The sequence below is a fragment of the Ziziphus jujuba genome, chromosome 5 (assembly GCF_031755915.1).
Source record: "Ziziphus jujuba cultivar Dongzao chromosome 5, ASM3175591v1".
Taxonomy (NCBI): domain Eukaryota; kingdom Viridiplantae; phylum Streptophyta; class Magnoliopsida; order Rosales; family Rhamnaceae; genus Ziziphus; species Ziziphus jujuba.
The window spans coordinates 13,263,346-13,285,554 of record NC_083383.1 but is presented as its reverse complement, the minus strand read 5'-3'; the positions used below and the strand labels follow the sequence as shown (position 1 = coordinate 13,285,554).

The 22,209-nt window shown below is 29.9% G+C and overlaps 1 non-coding gene across 3 annotated transcripts; it reads left to right on the top strand.

Moving 5' to 3' along the window:
* The first annotated feature begins 6,669 nt into the window (after nt 1–6,669).
* On the top strand, nt 6,670–21,353 carry LOC125422909 (uncharacterized). Of its 3 annotated transcripts, XR_009638935.1 has the most exons (13): nt 6,670–7,792; nt 10,414–10,479; nt 13,157–13,285; nt 13,400–13,438; nt 17,779–17,838; nt 18,602–18,907; nt 19,643–19,781; nt 19,867–20,134; nt 20,282–20,363; nt 20,457–20,581; nt 20,726–20,804; nt 20,890–21,022; nt 21,107–21,353. It is a non-coding gene; the product is annotated as an uncharacterized LOC125422909 (transcript). The 3 variants fall into 3 exon arrangements; XR_009638933.1 differs by having other exon boundaries at nt 18,602–19,781; XR_009638934.1 differs by lacking the exon at nt 10,414–10,479 and having other exon boundaries at nt 18,602–19,781.
* Nucleotides 21,354–22,209: the final 856 nt, after the last annotated feature.

The window sequence follows — 22,209 nt, the reverse complement described above, 5'->3', positions numbered from 1 at the left end:
TCGAACTAGTGCAAAATAAAGAAAATGCAGCTTGCCTCCTCTCGAGTTTAAACAACATTAATATAAACAAGCTTTTTTTTTTTTTGTCTCATTATGTTTATTCTTGTTATTGAGAACAATAAAATGTAAAAAAAAAAAATAATAATAACAGAAAAACAAAATTAAAATCATGTAGGGGAGAGATGGAATCCCACAAACTATTTTTCATTTTGCATTTTTTATCCTTAATTTAATTATTTAAGTTTGCATTTTTGTCCTCAAGTTCGTTTAACCTCCTAAACCTTTAAAACATTGCAGTTAAATGTTGTTCTACCATGAAGAGGGCATAGTATCGAATTTTCAGTCAAAATCTATGTCATAATTATAGGATTATAAAGTAGTGTCCTTGCCTACACATAATTGTCATTGCATACATTTATATACTTACACTACAAACAGAAAGTAGTGTATCAAAAGGACTGTAAGCTGAGCACTTGTGCCTGTACATGCTTTGCAAAAAGACTTGTGATTGCAAATGTCTATAACCATGCATAGTGCCAAAAATTCACCTGTGAATGCAAATATTTTGCATTCTAACTATGTACACTATCAAAAAACTATGTATAGGTAAATTTTAATGCTATGCATATCACAAGCAGAAACCATAACATCAAGTCATTGTTGCAGTAGGTGGTGGTGGTGGTGGCGACTGGCTGGGACGTGAAGGATGCTGACTCACATCCAAGAATGCAGAAAGTCTGGCAATGAGTTCTGCCTGTTGATCCACAACTTGTGCAAGTCTTTTTACCTCAACCTTGTAATCTTCAAACTCTGTAGCCAACTGAGGGGTAGGTTGGTTAAGCAGCCTGCTATAGCTCTTTCTTGGAGCTGGTCCAACACCAGAAATGAATCCAGCATTTCTACCTAGGACTTGTGCACGAATGTCAGCTTCTGTCAAAAAAACCGGTGCACCAGTATCATCAGGAGAAGCATCATCTTGTGTCTGCTGTGTTTATGCTTCTTGTAGCCGAACCATCTCATTCTAACAACATGAAAGGTATAAAAATGTCATTATAAGATATTACAAGTATGTCAAACCAGTTAAGGAGTGATAAGTAAAACTTACATATCTTGATTCAGCTATAACATTATTCCATCCTTTTTTTTGTGTCCAGTGTGTTCTCTTGAAAAACTCAATCTCACCAATTGGTTCATTTGGAGATGACTACAAAATAAAAAGAAAGATAATTTTACTTGCATGCTTAAACAAAGGAAAAGTCACATTCACATTTGGGACTAAACCTTCTGTATGTATTTATATATATGTATATATAGACACTTATATAACATTTTAATCATAATCTCCAACTTCAATTCAACATCCCAATGAATCACCAAGATTCATAGCTTAGAAATAGCTCACAAACAAAGGTAACAACAAATCAACAGAATCACATAGAACTATAGCTACAAGGCAGTAGAAATCCAATATCAACAAAGTTGAAGGATAAAAGGTTTGTCAGAATAACAAAGGTAGTAATAGTAAATGTCCTTTTTAGCTGATACTGTTGACATTTTTGCCTTTTTATCATGGCAATGAAACTAAATAGTCATTAAAGTCATGGAATTCTAAGCTCAAACCCAATTCTGCTATAGATACATGACATATATTATAAACTGTCAAAGGACCAAAACTAGTAAAAATCCATTAGCATCCAATGACAACCAAATTTCAATAGACATAAGATGCATGAGCAAGAGATTTATCCTTAAAATTGCTAAGTAAACACTAAGATATCAAAGATATTAATGCAATTGGAAATTTCACTTATCAAGCACTTTATGAACCGAGTATTTACCATAATATGGAAAAATAATAAAGAAAAAATAATCCATTCTCAAATATAACTAAAGTAATTGTTGAAGAATGTCAAACCAGTGCTGCCCTTGTTGCAATAAACGATCTTGATCCAGCATGATGATTATATAGCCTTTTAGCCCTATTACATTGCCCTGCTTTAGAACGTTTCTGTATATATAAAATAAATGGTTTAGAATATGATAAAATATACACATGAATTTAAAAAAAGTTTGAAACAGTTTAAATAGTTCTAACTCACCAAAAATTCTGGACTCTCAAAATGAGCACACAACCACTCCCAATCTTCTTGACATCATAGTCTTTTTGGTCTAAATTGCAATGGGTCTTTGCCTTGCATCTTACACAGCTTGAAATGATTGTTGCAATAACTCCTATTGTTTTTGTACCTATCACGACAATGCTTCTCAACAATCTCTATCCATTGAGGATCATTCAGATCAATGTCAAACCGATCCTTATACACAAAAGGAAAATAAAACCTTGTTAGTTATTATAATACTGATATGGTATATTAATGATATGAGTCTAAGTTTTACTCACAACAATATGTTTGTAGACAATTTTCCTTTCATCATCAGAAGCATATTTCCATCCCTTCAATCTTGGTGAAACAAAGTTACGCACAGCAATGCCAATCTGATTGGCAAAGGGGGAACAATGGTCATCATATGCATGCATATCGCCATCACTTACTTGGACGCGAAGTTTAGTATTGGATGCCATTGTTTTAAGAATTTCCAATCCTCGCGTAATGCCACGTGTATTTTTCTTCATTAAACCTACAAAGTGAAATAATGTTAATTAATAATACTATGTAATATAGATTCTCAATTTACATAACATATATGATAGATTACCAACATACCAATGGACACAGGTGTATCTTCAGTACTCTCATCTACAGGATCTATAGGAGAATGACCTCTAGACGATGTAATGTTTGGAATTGGTGTTTCCACATACTCTGGACCACTAGGTATTGATGTCTCACTAGGCGTTGGTGTTGTGGAACGATCTGGTGTTTGCATAGGTTGTCGACCTCTAGGGGATGGTGTCTCCATAGGCGATGCAGTCCTTCTAGATGATGCTGTCGTCCTAGGAGACCTCCTAGGAGCCAAATTCTCTCTTTATGATGGTGTCCTCCTAGGGACCAAAGTCTCTCTTTCTGCTGGGGTCGTCCTAGGAGACCTCCTAGGGACCGAAGTCTCTCTTTGTGCTGGGGTAGTCCTAGGAGACCTCCTAGGAACCAAAGTCTCTCTTCCTGGTACATATCTTGATCTCTTAGGTGGCATATTTAAAGGAATATTTTGGCAATATTTGTTTCCCCTATATTACCATCCTGCAAACATAAAAAATAATATCAATACTATATCTAAGGGATTGATATTGTCAATAATCTTAATCATTCAATCCTTTTGTTATACGTATATATATATATATATATACATACATGTATATATGCATAAATGAAGCAATCATCACTGATCTTGTGGAAATGTTATAGTCCCTTCTTATTCTATCTCTCAAACCCACATATTTATATATGTACATACATCTATATAGATGGAGGATGCCATCAGTATTCCAATCTCCACAAATTATGCACCATGCCTACACAAGGTGATCATAAATAATATTTAGACAATTAGTTATATATATTCAACAGGAGTTATTCTAATTTGATTTCTCTATTCAATTCCCAATATGCAATAATATTATATATTGATATTCAATTACATTTTGCTATGTTATGGGTGTTTATTATTAGACAAGTTACAGAGTCCATTATTCAACATTCAACAATTTAGAAGTTCTTAAAAGTCCCAATCCAAAAAAACTAAAATATAGTAAAAATCTAGAAACTGTCTTATTTGTTTATAGGTTGGAAAACCATATTTACTTCTTTACCTCAAGTTTTTTTCCCATTTTCGGTTACCCTTTTTTTTTTCTTTCTTTTTTCTTTTCTTTTTCTCTTTTTACATTTTGATTCAGTATCTCTCAAAAACAAAAAATCTCAAGCAATCAAATTACAATGCTTGTGTTTTTTTCAAAAGCAACAAAGCAGTTCAAGAAAATTCCAATCCATGAAAACTCATTACATTATGTTAAGAACATAGGAAAAAAGATAAAAATGCAATTATGTATCAACATGTAGGAAAAATTTCTAGAACTTTATTGTTTAAAAATATCAACCACATTGCCAAAAACCAATAACATATAAGGCCAGAGACTCCTCTCACTCAATATACCTATCTCTCACAAAACAACACAACAAACATAGAGGGAAAAAAAGAAGAAGTTATAGATGTCTCTTACCAAGAATAGATTTGCTTCCTCTCATGTCCCTAATAAATCCTTCAATCCTTCCTTTATCAGCTCATTAAATCCAGTTGAATCTTTGTCATACGTAACAAAGAACTAACCCATCTTTCACCTACGTTTCATGGAATGAGCAACTTAGGGAAAAATGAAGAAACAGAGAAAAGAAAAAGCACAGAGAGAAAATGGGAGAGGAAACACACCTGAGATGGAGCTTGAGAGAGATGCCAATCCAAGCAGTCAGAAGCAATGAATGGTCAGAGAGGTGAGGCAATCCAAAGGGGGCAGCACAACTCTTGGAGAGAGTTTTAGAAAGGAAATAGGGCCCGTGCAATTTTATCATCTAAAGGGTTTTATGGGGATCATCCATCCAAAAATGGTTCTATCGGGACTGTAACCAAAAATACAAAAAATAAATAAAATCTGTTTTTTTTTTTAAGTAAATATTTCTTTACAAAATGCAGCTTCATTGTGGATTATTTTATTAATATTATTATTAACACCCTTTGTATCTATTTAATAGCCACTGACATGGTAGCTCAAACCATTAAATTACCAATTTCATGTTTCTTTTTCTTACATTTAGTCAAGGTTCTCACTTCCCGCCAAAATGGAAAAGCATGTGGATGGTTTCCCGCCCTTGCATTTACTCACCAAACATAGTTGATCGCTGACGGCATTAAACTAAACCTATTATAAACTTTTTTTTTATATTTTATTATTTTAAATTCTATTTAGTGACCAATATTTTCGTCACAAATATAACATTTGACCACCCAAAATAATTTGGTCGTGGAATGCCTTATGCTAACATTATTTGCTATTTTTTCTTAAAAAAAAATTTTAAGTTATATTATTAGTGATTAATATATTGGTCCTTTATAAATACTTTTAGTGACCAACAGAGGTTGGTCGTTGAAACTTCATGTTCCCGCCAAAAAAAAAGGTGGGAAAGCTTCCCGCCCTGCCTTTTTAACTACCAAATAGTTTTTGGTCAGCGAAAATTTATATTTGTGACCAAATTTCTGGTCACCATAACAGGTCAACCAAAATTCTACACGTTTCTCTTACTATCGTTTCTGCGACTAAATATCGGTCGTTGTTTTATTCATTCAGTGACCATTACTTTTTCATCACTGACAGCATAGTCGCTAATTCCCATTTTTTTTGTAGTGATTGCCAAGCTTGAGGGAGCATGATGAGAGAGATATCTTAGGCTTAACCAATGCAAATAAAACAATCAAGGAAGGAGGATAAGAAGGAGAAATAAGCATTCATTACAGCTTGGCAATACAAGATGAGATAAAAAGGAATCCTTTCAGGATTAAATTACTATCAACGACTCATTCCTTGTCAAGAAACTCTATTAAAGGAAAGATATTTTTCAATGGAAAATATCGTCTAATATTCTTTTAACATTATTTGACTCTATTTGAAACTTTGTAATTAGTTGACCTTCCTTTTATGCTTCTAATGATGGTTCAATACTAAAGAACCATATGATCTGTTAATACTATGACTATCTATATAACATCTTGTGTACGCCATCGCCACAACATATACAAAAACTATTTCTTAAAATTCTTCAGCATATACTTAGATATCTGCAAGGGACAAAAAATTATGGAATTTGGTACAAATCATGTACAAATGCTAAATTGTATGATTACACTGCCATTGACTGGGTTGGATCAGTAGAGGACTTAAAAGAGTATTTCCTGGTATGCATTCACATTAGGCTTTAAATTTTCTCCTGGGTATTACAAAAACAAGAAAAATATAGCACAATCATCTGCTAAAGTCGAATACGTTGGAGTAGAAACCACAAGAAGTCAAGTAATTTGGCTAAAAAGAATATTTGAACACATTGGTGAACTTAAAATTCAGCTATAGAGATCTACTGTGATAACAAATCAACAATTGCTATGGCAAAGAATCTTGTATTTCATAAGAAAGTAAGACACATCAAGATCAAATTTTATTTTCCACGAGATGCGGTAAAAGATAAAGAAATTGAATAGCTGTTATGGCAAAGAATCCTGTAGTTCACAAAAAAATTAGACACATCAATATCAAATTTCATTTCCTATGAGACGAAGTAAAAGATAAAGAAATTAAATTGTTGTGCTGCAAGACTGAAGAACAGCTAGCAGACATCTTCACCAAAGCACTATCTCGAGCATAGTTTGAATTACTTCAAAATATGATTGCAGTCTCAGAAAAATGATGCATATTTTGACACCTAAGCAAGCATGTGGATTACTCATTAAGTGAAGATAAACATGCAGAGCAACACTTGTAACCTTAGGTATATTCATGCATGTGATTGAAGTTTAATTAGTTAACACCTAGATAACATATCTCAGCATGAAATTGTAATGTTAATTGTTGACGCCTAAAGTAGCCATTTGTCAATATGCATGTGCATATAATTTTCCTATAAATAGCATTCTCTCCCATTTGCAATTAACAAGAAGAAGAAGGAAAAAAAAAAAAAAAAAAAAAAAAAAAAAAGAAAAACTTGTAGTGAGGTGCTGATACATTTTGTCCAAGGTCCCACCTTCTTTTCTTACTTGAATTTGAAAAGGGAGATTCGTTTCATAAAAAATAATTTTACCAAACTACCCTTATCTTCTTCCTTTTTATTTTCAATTAAGATTAAACTTTTCTGTTTTCTAGAGGGAGTCTATCGGAGAAGCAAGGAACATTGAACCATCAATATGGTTTGGTTTGAGTGACGTTCCACATGTGCGTTCGCCAACAATTCCCTCTGTGCAACTTAAATTCTCTGAGCAATATCCTTAGAATCTGAAGCTCCTTCATAGGCATCTGAGCTTGGCCAAGCGCCTCCATCGAAAGAGGAATCCAAACCCATTAGCAGGAAAAATGCGAAGAAAGAAGTCGCAAATCAGGAAGCTATCTTAGCTGCAGAGAGGTTGGATCACTTACATCTGCATTGAATGGCAAATCTGTACGGATAGGCGAATGGGCATAAGCAATCGAAGCTGTGGGGAAGAACATGGCCTTGTGATTGTCCGAGAAAAAAGTTTCACCGTGCAACATTGACTGCTTGGTTACAAGGAAAGTGAAGGAGAAAGAAAAATCAATTATATATTTTTAAATAATTTAAAATTAAAAGATATAAAAGGGTAATTTAGGAAATTAAAATAATAGAGATGGTATTGAGCTAATCTGGTATTAAACTAGAAATACTCATTTGAAAATATTTCAATACGAGAATTTTTAATAATTTTCAAAAATATTTCCCCCTTCGATTTCTAACACCTATACACATAGATATATAATTCTTCCTATACACTTCAGCTTCATTTCCTGCCTTAGAATTATTTTCTTTTCCCCACAAAAATGGAATGTCTTATGAGTTTTACCAAATTTATTTTGTATGTTTCTTGTTTCTTGCATGATTTAATGTTCGTTTACCATCTTGAAGCTCAATCCTGTAGTGTTTGCTGTGGAAGACTGTGAGTTTCCAGCAATCTTCGATATCGGAGATTCGAATTCAGTCACAGGTGGGTTAACCTTATGGGGAGACCTTTTTCCATCAGCCCGCTGGAAGATTTTCAGAAGGCCGGCTCATCATTGATTTCATAGGTATAACAATTTCGCTACTTCTTCGGTCCCGTACTTTAGGTATTTTTGTAAGTTACTTCAAATATAAAAATAAAAAATAAAAATAAAAAGCAGTTTTGTTACCATATGAAACCTTAGTTAATTATATTCATGCCCATGACAGCTAGCTAGCTTGGTTCCCTGATGTGAAAATAATTCAAGTTTTTAAAATGTATTTCCAGTTGATCATCCAGACTAAATTAAGTCCAATTTACAAAATACATAATATAGTGTAACTATTATAACTTTATTTTATTATTATTTTGAGGGGTAAAATCACAAATCCATTTCGTTTTTAATATCAATCTTATTATTATTATTTTATATATATATATATATATAAACAGAAAATATTTATGCTGTTATCCCAGATTGATTTTTTGGTTACTTTTCTCAAACATGTCTAGTTGATTCTGATTATTATTATTATTATTAATTTTTTTTTTTTTAATAAACTTTTGTGTTTCGGCGAGTAGTTTGAATCATCTCATATCTGAGCGCTATCTAAATATTCCCAAGGGACAAACTACAAGCATGGTGCAAACTTCGCCACTGCATCTTCTACCATCGTATTATACTAGCTACCGGTGGATTTAGTCTTTTCTACCTATATGTCCAATACACACAATTCAAGCGATTCAGATCCATATCACGTGCACATAATCTATACACACATATATCCTTAGTCTTCCTTAATCTATAATATAAGTGAAAAGAGCCAAAAGGATTTGGTCATGTTTTATTATTCATAATGGTTCAAAAACGATCATTTTTTCTACATTTTACTTTTTTTTGTGCTTTCAGTTTGCATATCCATAGATATCCATAGAGATCATTTTATTTCCTTCTATTTAGACATTTCTTTTGGAAATTTGAAAAAATTTGAGGGTTGTTAATGTCTTTTTAAGTATCTACTAAATTTCGTACGGAAAGTTGAATCTTTCCTTGCCTATGCATTCTTACGTTCCTCCTTCCATTGAAGTTCGGATTCACCTAAAAAAAAAAAAAAAAAAAAAAAAAGAGAAAAAGAACTTTGGGATCTGCTTCAAGTTCGCCCGGGTTATCTAGTGAGTATATATTATATTTTATTTTTTCTTTCTTTTCTTATTTATTCTTCTTTCCTCCTCAAAATTTGAGGTGAAGGGTGAGTGGTTTTTCAGCAATTTTTAGCATTATTTTTTATAATCATTGTAGAAGCATGCAATCTTGCTTTGGATTTCTTTTCATGTTTTTTCCCAATTTTTTTGTATTTTGTTTTGCACATTTTTGTATTTTTGTTTCCAATCTAAGATATATTTTTTGATTGGATCTGCTTCTACTCTTTCTAAAATCTTTGATTTTTTTTTTCTTTCTCTTGGCGTGGTTTGACTTCGCCATTCACTGTTCCCCCTTGTTTTAGAAAGAAAGAGTCTCAATCAAAAACCCAAGACATTAAAAAGAGGCACAAAGTCCAGATGATATTATTGTACAAACCTTGTTGCTCAGCTTAAAGCTTTCTTTTTGTTTATCTTTTTAAATTTTATAGAGATGGGTTGGACAAAGAAACGGGAAAAAATGGAGTCTATGAAATACTAATAGACAAGAAAAAAGAGTAGGGGAAAAAATGGAGTCTATGAAGGACTAATAAACTAGAAAAAACGAGTAATAAAAGAGAAGAAAAATGAAGAGAGAGAAAGAGAGAGAGAAAGAGTTTGGAGAGAAAAAACACCACCACCCAATCACACATCAAAAAGGGCATCATGTTCTCTTTCTATAGAAAAAGCAGGTTTGTACCATTAAACACTGGGATTCACCTCCCATATGTGAATATGCATTATTAAGAGACTTTGTGTTGCTGGACAGAGAGAGAGAGAGAGAGAGAGAGAGAGAAACAAAAAAAAAATAGAAATAGAAAAGAAAAGAAAGGGTGAGAGAAAGTAAGAGAGAGAGAGTAATGTAATGTGTGATTTGTCATGGAGGTTATGTTTTTTGAAATGTCAGTTTTAGTCCCTCCCTTTCTCTTTAGTTTCCAAACTTACACAGAATGCCCGTGTTTGTCCAATTTATATTATTCAAAGTAGTTTCAATTTCGTTTTAATCTTCTTGGTTGATAAAGATAAAAAAGATCAAGCCTTTTTAGCTTTATGTTAATATTTTTATATCGCGTAAATGAATAGTTGGATAACAATGCTAACTGCTTTCAATATTACTAAGGATTTTTAGAATTCCATCATTTTTCTTGGTTTTCTGATTGTTATGTTTTTTGTAAAGGATAAAGATGAAGAACCATTATGAATAGTTAAACATGACCAAATTCTGTGACTATTCTTATTTATATTCTAATAACAGAAGAAGATTATAGGCTAAGGATGTAGAAGCTACATATAATATGAATGTCTTATTATTTGATTTTTTTTAACCTCAAAAAGAGTGTAGATTTTGGCTCTTTTGTAGAAATAGAAGTCCTTAGAAATTTGATTTGCTCTTTTGTTTTATCTTTACTTTTCGTTGGATATTAGAAGTTTATTATTTTAAAGAAAAAAAAATAGCAAGTGTAGTTTTTTTTATTTTTTATAATTATATACTTTGCTAATGTTTCTCTGAATTTTTTTTTTTTTTTTAAGGTGTTAACTCTGCTACATCTTATATTTGGCCTCACTTTTGTTTGTTAACAAGTTTGGCAAGTTCAGGTATCTATATTTATATATATGTTATTATTTGATTTTTTTAACCTAAAAAAGAGTTTAGATTTTGGCTCTTTTGTTCCCTAAAAATTTGATTTGCTATCTTGTTTTATCTTTAATTTGTGTTGGATATTAGAAGTTTATTTTATTTTTTTTAAAAAAATAGCAAATGTAGTTTTTTTATTTTTTATAATTATATACTTTGCTAATGTTTCTATGTAAATTTTTTTTTTTAAGGTGTTAACTTTGCTACATCTTACATTTGGTTTTACTTTTGTTTGTTAAGAAGTTTGGCAAGTTCAGGTATTTATATATATATATATATATATATATATATCTTTTCTAAATATCTTTTTTATAGTTTTTAAAAAAATTTACGTAATTTTTGTTTTGTAGAGTTGTTGTTAGTATGTTATTATTGGTAGGTAGAGATAATATTGACCATTTCTCTACATATGTTGTCATGAATAATAGTATAACTATTATTTAAAGGAAAAAAAATTATTGTAAAAATATATGGAGGTGTCATCAAAGTTTTTGTTTTTGTTTTTGTTTTTTTTTTTTTATTACTAGATTTATGTAGTTGAATATTTAAAAAAATTGCTTTTTTTTTTTTTTTAAATGTTGTGATTTTATTTTTTTATCCATATTTTGTTTCTCTTATATATTTTTTTACCTTGCATTTTCTATGTAAAAACAGAATTTTGTGTGTTTAAGATTTTGTATATGGATTTATAGATCTTTATTAGTTATGAATGCAATTTTAAAATTAAGATGTAGATAACAAACCTACGTTAAAATAGAAAAAAAAATGTACTTTAAAGTGGTATTAGCTATATGGATAGATAACTAGCTTATCACATTAAACATGTATACTAACCTTAAAAAGATTGTGATTTTAGCTCTTTTTTCCCCTAGATATTTGATAGCTGTTAAATGGTGCATAGTTTCTACATTGGATTTGGTTAGTGGTTAAATGGAACATGCTTAAATCCTTATGGATGATGCTAGAAATGGGAACGTCCTAGGAAAATTGACTTGCTCATTTTGTAGTTTGTTTGCCATATGGTTTAGATTTTTCTATGTTGTTTTATCTTTATTTATTTATTTATTTCTTTTTATAAAAAAATAGCAAGTGTGGTTTTTTTTTTTCCCTTTTTTGTTTATAATTATGTTCTTTGCTGATGTCACTGTAAACATATTTTTTTTAGGTGTTTGTTTTTGCTATAGCTTAAATTTGGCATCACTTTTGTTTATTAGAGAGTTTGGTAAGCTTGTATATATTTTCACTTCTAATTTAGCATTGATAATTTGATAGGTGAAAGTATGGAAAAACAAAAACAATATCAACAAAAATATGATAGTATGTCAAATGCTAAAAAAGAAGAAAGAAATAAAAACCGAAGAGAGAAAAGACTATTACGTAATGAACTACTAAACATAAATGTTAGACGAGACCGTTTATTTTTAAAAACTTCATTTGTTGAATGTCACAGTAATAACATTGGAAGTACATCTGAAGAAATGATAGGTGTTAATGAAGTAAGAAGAAAAGAAGATAATTTGGGAACAGAAAACACCTATTCTAAAAAGAGCAAGACAAATGGTATGCATATAAAGATGATGGTATTTTAGTAATAGTTAATAAGAAGGAAGAGCAATTAAGAAAAAGAAGAGAGAGATATGCAAAAAAAAATCGAAAGGGAAAAAGAAAACAAATTAATAAGCAACGAATCAAAGAAGGAAATGCACATGATGATGTGTTAAAAATTATATATTTAGGATCTTCATCAAATCATTAATGATGCAGAAAATTTACCCATTGGATATGTAACTAAGAGTGGCATAGTTAATGCATGTTTGAAAAATCAAATTGAAAATGAGTCATTAATGTCTAACAAAGGAACAAGTGTTTGCAAGAAAAGAAAGCAACGAAAAGACATTTTGAAAGAAATAGTTAGTAGTGCACATGTTCTATCAAATCCTACATTTTGTAATCATTGCAATGCTAAAATATTACAATATAAATCCAAGGGATTTTGTTGTTCAAATGGAGAAGTTTTATTGGTTCATACTAAAATGCCTATTGAGTTGTATGAATTATTTACTTTAAATACTAAAGAAGCAAAAGAATTTAGAAAATATGTTAGAACCTATAATAATACATTTGCTTTCACTTCTTTTGGTGTCAAATATGATAAACAACTTTGTATGAGAAATAAAGGTATTTACACCTTTCATGTACAAGGGCAGGTTTATCATTACATAAATGAGTTGTTACCTATGGATAAGCAACCATCATATCTACAATTATATTTTTATGACACCGAACATGAGTTAGAAAATCATCTTCATTGTTCTAACTTTATGAATTTATTGTTGCTACAAAAAATAGCCAATATTCCTTCAGTGAATCCTTATGTAAAATTTTTTCAAAGCTTGAAAGATATTGAAAATTTACAAAATTATTCTATTCATATCAAATCTGATGTGGGATTAGATCAGAGAGTGTATAATCTTCCCATTGCATCTCAATTAGCTGTTATATGGATAGAAGATATGAAGTCTGAAAATAGAAATCGTGAAATTGTTGTGTATAATCATGCTGGATAGAGTCATAAAGTAAAATACTATTTTGGTTGTTATGATGCATTACAATATCCTTTGATATTTCCTTTTGCAGATGCTGGTTGGCATCAAGGAATAAAAAAAATTAACCAAAAAAAAAGACAATCATATTATAAAGGTCAATGTTTGACCAATGTGACTGAAATGGATTCTGTTGTAGAGATGCTTGACAAGGAAACGGAAGGTGTATTTTTTTTTTTCGTTTGTTTTTTTGATAAAACAACACAATTTATATATATATATATATATATTTTTTCAACAGTCCTACTAACTTATCTTCTTTGCATTGTTTCTACAGTGATAGGAATGAAGAGGAAAAGAAACAACATTTCATGTCGTGAGTATTATTCTTATAAGTTGCAAATTAGATCACTAAATGATTCAATGATTTTGCATACAGGATGCCTTTTGCAACAATTTGCTGTCGATATGTACGTAAAATTAGAAACTTCTAGGCTTGATTATTTTAGAAAAAATCAAATTGAAATTCGTGCTGAATTATACCAAGGAATTATGGATAGTGCTGATGTTGGAGAAACTAGGGGCAGAAAAGTTGGTCGAAGAATTATATTGCCTTCTACTTTTATCGATGGTCCTAGAGATATGCATAGAAGGTACATGAATGCAATAACTTTAGTTCAAATATTTGGAAAACTAGATATTTTATTACTATGACATGCAATCCAAATTGGATAGATTGGCAAAAAATGAGGAAGCACAAAATAGACCAGATTTAGTTTCACTTGTGTTTAAAGCTAAATTAGAAGAGTTGAAGAAAGATCTTTTTAAAGATGAAATTTTTGGTCTAGTAGCTGCACATGTACATGTAATTGAATTTCAAAAAAGAGGTTTACCACATGCACATATATTAATCATTTTAAAATCTAATTCAAAGTTACTATATCCTGATATATTTGATAAGATTGTATGTACTGAAATACCAAATAAGAATGATAATTTGCATTTATTTTCTGCTACAACAAAACACATGATACATGGACCTTGTAGAAAACTTAATCCTAAAAATATATGTATGAAAAAATATGGTAGTTGTAAAAATAAATTTCCTATGTCATTTACATCAAAAATGGTTTTAGGAAAAAATTCTTTTCCATTGTATAGAAGACGTGATAATGGTTGCAAAGTTAAGGTTAGAGGATCTGTTCTAGATAATCGATGGGTGGTTCCTTACAATCCTTATCTGCTTGCAAAGTTTGACTGTCACATAATTGTTAAAATATGTTCTACAATAAAAGATGTTAAATATTTATATAAAGATATATACAAAGGACATGACAAAGTTGCAATGAATATAAAATCATTTAAAAATAATGAAGATATTGATGAAATACATAGTTTTCAGTCTAGTAGATGGATATCACCGCTTGAAGTGATGTGGAGAATTTATGGTTTTTCTTTAATTGAAATGCATCCACATGTAATGACATTACAACTTCATTTGGAAAATAAGCAAATAATGAGTTTCAAGAATTCTGTTAATTTACAATCTATAGTGAATAGTGATTTCTTTGCAAAAACTATGCTTACTGAATATTTTGTTTTGAATCGTGTTAATGCAAACAGTAGACCATTATTATATAGAGAGTTTCCTGCACATTATGTTTGGTCCCCCCAATTTAAAACTTGGAATATACGCAAACGATGTGATGTTGTTGGTAGAATTGTAAATGTGAATCCATTTGATCATGAGAGGTATTATATAAGATTATTATTAAGTCATATTAGGGGAGCCACATCTTTTGATTATCTTAAATGTGTAAATGGTATTCAATGCTTATCATATCGTGATGCAGCTTTGTTGCATGGTTTATTAGAATCTGATAATAGTTTTGAATTATGCTTGGAGGAAGCATCTTTGTACCAAATGCCTTGTAGTCCAAGTAATTCGAGAGATTTATAGATTAAATATGAGAAAGCATTATCTGATGATTTTAAAGATTTAAATTATAATGATAGAGTTAAAAGATCAAAAGTTTTAGGACATATTAACATTATCCTGGAATCAATGGAAAAAACTTTAGCTGACTATAGTCTTTTGGAATTTGACATTGATGACAATGATATTCATGATGACAATAGAGAAATTAGTGAGGAATTATCAATTGTTGTAAGTGATGATGATATTGCATGTGCACAATCTTTAAATATTGAACAAAAATATGCATACGATCAAATATTAGATAAAATATTCTCTAAGGTACCTGGTTTGTTTTTCATTGATGGCCCTGGTAGAAGTGGAAAGTTTTTCTTATATAAAACAATTCTTGCTGCTGTTCGATCAAAAGGTTTAATTGCCCTTGCTATAGCATTTTCAGGAGTTGCCGCTTCCATTTTACCTGGTGGAAGAACAGCTCATTCCAGGTTTAAAATTCCTTTGGTGATGGAAGAACATAATACATGTCATGTTAGTAAACAATTAAGATTAGCAAAACTTATGAAAAATACAAGTTTAATAGTATGGCATGAAGTTCCGATGGTAAAAAAGGAAGCAATTGAATCATTAGATAAGATGTTACAATATATAAATGAATGTGATTTGTTATTTGGTAGTAAAGTAGTTGTTTTTGGTGGGGATTTTAGACAAGTTTTCCCTGTAGTTCCAAAAAGTACTAGAGAAGAAGTTCTAAATTCATCTTTAGTTAATTCATATTTATGGTCAAAATTACATAAAATAAAATTAAGTCAAAATATGCGAGCTCAATTTGATCCTTTGTTTAGTCAATATTTGCTGCGCATTGGTGATGGAGTTGACAAATATATTCATGATGATATATTAAATTACCATGTCAAATGGTTATTCCAAATGTTGATAAAGAAGATGCATTGGATAACTTAATTAAGCATGTATTTCCTGAAATTGAAAAGTATGCTGAAAACTTGGATTTTATGATAAATAGAGCTATTTTAACACTTAAAAATGACTATGTGGATCAAATTAATTATGTCTTAATAAATAGATTTGTAGGTGATACAATAACATATTATAGTTATGGTGAATGTTTAGACAAAAGACAACAAGATGTTCATGAAGATTTCTTGAATATGTTAGTACCTAATGGATTTCCTCCACATAAATTAAGATTAAAAGTAAACTGTCCAATTATACTATTAAGGAATATTAATCCTTCTAAAGGGTTGTGTAATGGAACGAGATTAATTTGTCGTATATTTGATCAAAATGTGATAGATGTTGAAATTAGTGTTGGAGAATATCAAGGAAAAATAGTTTTCTTCTTACCTAGAATTCCATTTATGCCAATAGAGAATGTACAAGATGTTTTACATTTTAAACGTAAACAATTTCTGATATGATTATGTTTTGCAATGACAATTAATAAAGCTCAAGGACAAACATTAGACTATGTTGGTGGATATTTATCGGAACCAGTTTTTTCTCATGGTTAGTTATATGTGGCTTTGTCTAGAGCAAAGATGGCACAATGTATAAAATTTTTAAATATTATGCCTTCAATAGATGAATTAGATTATACATTGATCAAAAATGTTGTATTTCATGAATTGTTAAGTATAGTAAATTCTTAAGATAGGTAAGCTCAATGTATATTACTTATACTATTGATGTTATTTTTATTTATTTATTTATTTTACATTTTCTGGTCATTTTTTGTATATTTGAAATCATGCTTTTGAACATATATGATTGTTTTGTTTTCTTATTAATCTTGAGTTTGATAATATATTTACTTTGATCAATTATTAAAGTGTCTACCACTCCTAACTATTAACTGTCAAAAATTGATTTCTTATTTTAAAAAGTAATGCAATTCATATATATGGGGTTTGCAAACCTTGTGACAAAAGCATTGACTATTGTGATGGTTTTGGGCATAAAATATTGAAATGTATTGTCTATTGGTTGTGATCTTTATTATTGGTCATCATCACTTGTGAGTGAATTGGGGGAAAAAGAAAGGGGTTAAACTTTATTAGTTGATTGTGTATTAGTATGTATATAATCCATGGTTCTAATTAATATCTGAAATGGGTAAAGTTTTCCAGTTTGATGTGGTTTACAATTCAAAAAAAAAAACAAAACAAAACAATTTTATAAATTATTACAATATACTATATCTGTTTCATGGTGTTTTGAACTGTATAATGAAGTTACACATGTTAATTTGGAGAGGAGAAATTTAGAAGTAAATAGAAGGAGTATGTTCTTGTTGATTTTGTGTTGTGTTTATGCATGAATTGAGGAAGTTCTTAGTGTGTTCATAAATAGTTTTGGGTAGGTTTTTGTTGTGGCTTGATGGATAAACTAGATGAGGCAGAAGTGATCAGTAGTCTTTGAATTAATTATGCCTATGCAATGATGTTAACATTGTCAAAATCGTCTTTGGGTACCTCCAGTTTTTGCTTTTTTTTTATTGTTTATTATGTTTGGTTTAATTTAAATTAATTTGTTGTTGTTGTTGTTATTTAATTTTATGGAAGTGGTTTCCTTATTATTCTTAATTCTGGAAATGCAATTTGGTAATCATTGAGAGTTTTCCTACTTTTACCAGCTAATCACTAATGTTTTTGACGTCATATTATTGTTTCTTTTCTTGCTTAATTTTGCCACAAATATCTTAGTTATGATGCTTAATTTTCATACAATCTGATAGTTTCTCTCCCTTTTCTTTTGCTCCTTAGTTCTCAAGATTCGAAAGCAAGGTTAATCTACCCCCTCCTAATACCCGCTTTAGAACAAAGGTATGTTTTCTATGCTTTCATTATATTGTCTACATTCTCCATGCTTCTTCGAAGCTATATCAAGGGAAGCTAATTTCAAGTTTTATGTTTTCATTTTGTACACTTGAGTTGATTCTATCATATCATTTAGTATCATTCACCAGTATGGTTAAAGCATGCTTAATTTGTTTTCCCTTTGTCACACCTGCTGCCCTCCTTTTCCTATTTTGGATTGTAGTGCAGCGTTATTTGTTCTGTGGATAATTATGTTGAATTAAATTTTTTTTCAGGAGGTTGTAACAGGTTGTATGGCATGGTGCAATCTAGACTTTTACTAAATGTTTTATCAAATATACCAACATATATATATATATATATACATATATGATATTGATTTAATCCAATATGTATAAAAATATATATGTAAAACGAAGAAATAATTTATGTTTTGATGTGTATATAAATATGTGCGTACAATATATATATATATATATATATGAATTTCAAAGTAAATTAAATATTTTGCTAAATATTTTATCATATATGATGTAGTAAATTTTTTCACTTTAAATATTAAATAAATTTCCATTAAGGGCTGGGCTTTTTTTTTTAAAAATAAATAATAGGCTGGAATTATTCCAACTATTGCTTTGCATTAGCCTTTTATCTATTAGGTTAATTAAAGTTTTTGAATGTTCCATCACATATTTGATCTTCAACAGTTGCTGTACTTGTGAGATCCACATTTTATGCTTCTTTTTTCATTTTTCCATACGAGTGTCAGGGGTTGTGGTATGGCTTGCATCATAGTTATGATGACTTGCAATATGGTAAGGATGGAGTTGGTGTACTTTATGCAAAATTTTGGACTTCATTATTGTACTTCAGAAAGGACTTTGACTTACCATATAAGTATAGATTTTGATTTATAATATTTTAAAGCCAAAAATTTTATTTCCTTGGTTTTCAGTATTTAAATGCCGTTGGCTTCTTTTTTTTTTTTTTTTTTGGTATTCAATTTTCTCTCCCTCTACTCTCTTTGTCAGTGACTACAAAGAACCTGTACATTGCGCTATTCACTTCAAAATTGGTAACTTTAAATTTTTTCTTTCATTTTTCTTGTTTGATAACTTTTAACTTACTTTCTTCTTGCAGTTCAATTTTTTTGTGAGTTCATGAATTTCATTATGCATGGCAACAAAATCTGACTTTCCCAATAGTTTGCACCAATAAAGTGCTGAAGGACAATGTGCACTCCCACAAACTGGATCCTGAAAATATCCATAAATACTGGTGGAGCAACCTAAGTCATAATTATCCCTCTTCCTGGACATCTTCTAATTGCATCCAACTCTGGTTACTAAACTTGCAACTAAACATTAAAAAGTAAACAAATTGCTTTTTCTTATTTATACGTTGTTATCTTATTTTTCTATCCATTTTCATTTCTCCTTTTCCTGTTTTTTAACATTTCATTTTCTATTCTTAAAAACGGGATTCAATGTGTTTAGGATTTTGGATATATATATTTACACAGCTTAATTAGTTAGGTATGCAATTTTAAAACAATAATCTAAACACCAATGAAAAGTTAAAATAGAAGATGATGTTCTTAAGAGTAGTATTATCAACTTTAAAAAGGATACATAGCTGATTACATTAAATGATTTGAATTATGTTTATTTCATATTTATCAATTTTATTTTCCTTTGTTTAATTTTAACTAAGATTTGTCTATGACTATGTCATCTATAATTTTGTTTATTTGATTCATAGTGACTTCATTTTATGTTTTTCTAAAAATATAACATAACAAAATGGTTAGAGAAGTAAAGCTAATCAAGGATATTCAAGCTCAACAAAAATGTTGGACAGTAAAAGTGGTAGTTATTGAGAAAGGAATGGCACATGTTTCTAAATCAAGTCCAAACAAATATCAAAGGTTAATCTTAGCTGATGAAGAGGTAAGTTTGTTTTGATAATATACTTATTTTGTATATTTTGTCTCATATATAACTCAATTTTAAGTCTCTTGTTTTTCTTATATAGGGTAATAAGATTCAAGCCACAATATATGGTGAAGACATTCACATCTTCTGAGACACACTCGTAATTGGGAAAAATTATTATATTTCTAATGCTTGGGTTAAAGAAATTGATGCGCAATAACAGATTGTTCAAAATAATTGCAATGGACTATAAATGGTCGAACCATTGTGGAAGAAGTGATTGGAGATTCAGAGATAATTATGCCTACTATTTACAGCTTTGTACCCTTCTCACGACAACACTTATATTGATTCTCTATCCCAAGTCGGTATGTTTGTCTATATAGTAAATTTGTTCAGCTATATTTTTATAACTTTTCATTTATATTTAATTCATCATGTGGACAAATTTATGATGATCTATAACATTTTAATTAAGTTCTGAATTTGTTTATCATCATATGTGATTGGAATAGTGATTGAAATCAAGCCAAAAAAGGAGATAATCACGAATGATGGTTTAGAGATTGTCCAATAGATGACTTTGATGAATGAGAAGTAAGTACTTCAAAAAAAAAAAACAATAATTATTAATTATTATATAAGTTAATAAACATTTTTTTTGAATTTTGAATTTAATTTTATGGACAGTGTGGATATTGTGATGCTCACCATGTGGAACCAATTTGTGAACAATGAATGTACTCAAATTTTGAATATTATGAATAGAAAACCAATCATAATTGGATGTCGACTTAAAGTTAGCTCATATAATGGTATGTTTTCTTAATAACTACACTACAATTGATGTTATCTTTAAACAATTTTTATGTAATTAAAATATTCAGTAATTTTCTAAATTAGTTTATATTAATTCAATTTTTTACATGCATATTTATATTATTTATATCATTATACAGGTATCTCACTTTCAAGCAAATCCTCCAGTTCGTTTGTTGTTGAACTGGATATACCACAAGCAGCTGCTTTATCAATTTGGTAAACTAATATTGGAGTTTAAATTTAAAGCAATTTTTCTTGTATAAAAAATAAAAATAGCAATAATTAATTTGAGCAATTATAGGTATAATGCTAATGCTGAAAAAGCCATGGAGATAATATATGGAAGGGTTGGTTTTGAGACAAATTCATTGTCGACATTTCCTTCCGCTGAGGACATCGTTACCATTAAGATAATAGATAATCAACTTAATACGGTAAATTTCTTGACTATTATTTTGTTTATAATTATTAACAACTATAATATTAAGATATGTTTGTACTTTCTATTATGTAAACAGAGGAGAAGTTTTTGGATCAATGATCATATCAAAGTAACAAATTTGATTCAACCTTTTGGTACTTAAGCTGTGAAAAATGCACAAAAGCAATTGGATATGAATTTGAACAGACGTTTAACTGCTTGTATTGCAGACAGGATCAAGTTAAAGCTGTGCCAAAGTTTGCACACAAATATTTGTTGTTGTTATTATTATTATTATTATTATCATCCTATTTATATCGAATTTCAAAATTTCCTTTTCGTGATCTCATCAATCTTATCTATATACGTAGTTCAAACTACAGAATAGCAGATACAGTAATTATGCTTATGAATCTTCAATCTTTTTGGAGGTATTTTATGATTAAAAATAAAAGACTAATCTCTTCTTCAACAACTTGCTAATAGGCTTTATTTACCAAAAAAATAAAATTAAAAAATTAAAAAAATCTTGCTAATTGGCTTTCGCTTCTCTAAAAACTTGGCTTATCTTTGTCATATAGATTATTACTTCATCACCTTTTGTTGTAATCCATTAGGTTAATGGCTCAATCTTCGCTTCTGCTCTCTCCACCCAGTGCCACTTCATAAAATTCCAATAAAGCAATACATGTTAATTTTGCTCTACTAGAGGCCAAAGTAACGGATAATTTTAATATCCCATTGCATTAGTTTGGACCTTAAATAATATAAGTCATAATTAATTTAATTTCAAGTAGAGGCATATGGAGATATATGTATACGAATGAGGAGGAAGTTGTGAAATATTTGGCTTCTGTTATGCCAGCGCTTGCTACATCCAATTTCACTGTTGTCGGCAGAGCTTCTTAATATTATCTTTCGATTTTGTCCAATGGTTAATTTCTTAACTGGTTTTTATCCCCAGATGGGACTTATCATTGTCATGGTAAAATCCTTCTTTTTGGTTTTCCTCTAAACTACCTTCTCTTTTTTCTTTTCTTTTTTTTTTCCCCTTTTTTGGGCTAAAGTAGTTAACTGCCACTTATTATATCATCAATGGATCCTATAGATAAAGAGTAGTGATCATAAAATTCCAATAAAGCAATGCATGTTAATTTTGCTCTACTAGAGGCCAAAGTAATGGATAATTTTAATATCCCA